We start from the raw sequence: 1,920 nt of genomic DNA on the forward strand, positions 1-1,920 counted from the left end.
TGTGTTCAGTCTATAACTAACATAATCTGTTCTCTCCTTTGTATTTGGCATCCTTCTGCTCTCTTGAAAACAAAAGATGATTAAGTACAATGTAAAATCTGGAGAACAGAGAACATATAAAGGGTGTGGTCGGGTCCTAAAAGAGTACAGGAAGAGCTTTCATTGAAAGATCTAAGGTAACCTTTTGGATTCTAATCGCAGTTCTATGAGTGGCCTGTTTGGTGACTTAGATAAATCTGCTTCCCCTTTGTCTCTAGTTTTCCATCTACCAAATGACAGTTAGGAAGAATGCTGGCTTACGAAGAGCTTAGCAAGTACAGTGCTTTAAAAATAATGAAATTATCATGGCCTTTTGATTAATGTTTGGCTTTTGTTTTTGTTTTTTTTTTCCTAGTTATTAAAGAGAGTGTACGGGAGTTTCTTGGTAAATCCAGAATCAGGTATGTAGCTACATAAGCAACTATGGAATGATGTGGAAAGAGATGTGTCCTGTCTGTATTATCCTTTTTTAGCCAAAGGATTTTGTTTAAATATTACTCATTTTACAAATATTTCTGTATAAGCCCAGTTCCCACTCCCTCCGTAAAAAAATAGCTTTTAAGGGGCTTTGCTTTGTCCTATGTGGTACATAGTGGGATGTACAGAATTGATGTATGTTATTTTTAACATTTACTTCATGGGGCCAAGTGACTCTTCCTTAATCTTCCAGCTAAAAGGCCACCTTTGTTTGCTCATGGTGATTAAAATGCCTTTGAGAAGACTGAGCAAACATTGATTCCCACCCTCAGCTCCCAGTAACACCTTTTTCTGCACACTGCATATTTGGAGAAGGAAGAGGAACAGTCACAACACTATTCTCATATTTTCAAATAACAAAAAATGTCAGTCCCCTCTTTAATCCAGTCTTGTAATAGGTAATCTCCGCATTCATGGCCAGAGGAATTGAAAGTACCATGTCATCCTTGAGTAGAACAGCTATGTTATACTGCTTCAAAGGCGGTTTAAAGTGGGAAAAGCAAACAGCATTTTCACCCCAGTGATTCAGTGGTATGTCTCAACTTCTGAGGCATTTAGTAGGGTCCCAAAGTGAAAACCAGGTAGTATGATCATTTGAACTTCTGCTAGCTTATTTCCTCACCTCACCTTTTGACATTTAACACTGAAGGCTTTAAGAGGAATCAAGAAATTTAAGAAAGAAACAAACAGATCCAGAACAGAAAGATCACATTGGAAGTCTTGGGCATACTTGTCACAGCCAAGATCCTAACATGGAGAGTTTATGTTTCTGTCCCTGGGCCTTCTCTTCCACTTCATACTAAAGCACAGACATTGCCAGATTGCAGGCCCTGTGTTCATACAAGTGCAAAGTATGAAAGTGTGTGAAAGTAGCATCTCTCTTATTTTTTAATAAGTCTGTCTAGGCAAGTTTGGAAAACTCAGCAGGCTATACTAGATTTTTACTTCTCTTCATCGTCAGTATGATACATTCATCATATCAGAAGCCTTACTTAAAGACAAGCTTTAGCTTAGCTATAGTTTTATTGGGTTTATTTGACTTCCTAAAACTAGCAAACACCAGCTGTAGATAGTTTCTTTTTAATCGAGTCATCTTGTACTCTGTGTGCTTATCTGGTTTTCATATACCCAAAATGGAATGATGATTGATGTTATTTAATATTGGAGTGCCAAAAATGTGCTAAACATTATCAGAGCAAAGATTTAGACAGCCCATGCTCTCAAAGAGTATCCACAAAAAAACACAGACCTCAGGAATGCTCTTGGGGAAAAAATAAAATAGTAATGCAATATAAAGGTTTGAGATATTTGGAAGTGTGAGATTCATACAGTTCTGGTAGAGGTATCTCCATCAGTTATCTAGATTACAATATGAAATGATCTTCAGTAATATACAAATATTCT

Source organism: Propithecus coquereli, unplaced genomic scaffold, assembly GCF_000956105.1.
Source record: "Propithecus coquereli isolate 6110/MARCELLA unplaced genomic scaffold, Pcoq_1.0 Scaffold18, whole genome shotgun sequence".
In the NCBI taxonomy this organism is placed as follows: Eukaryota; Metazoa; Chordata; class Mammalia; order Primates; family Indriidae; genus Propithecus; species Propithecus coquereli.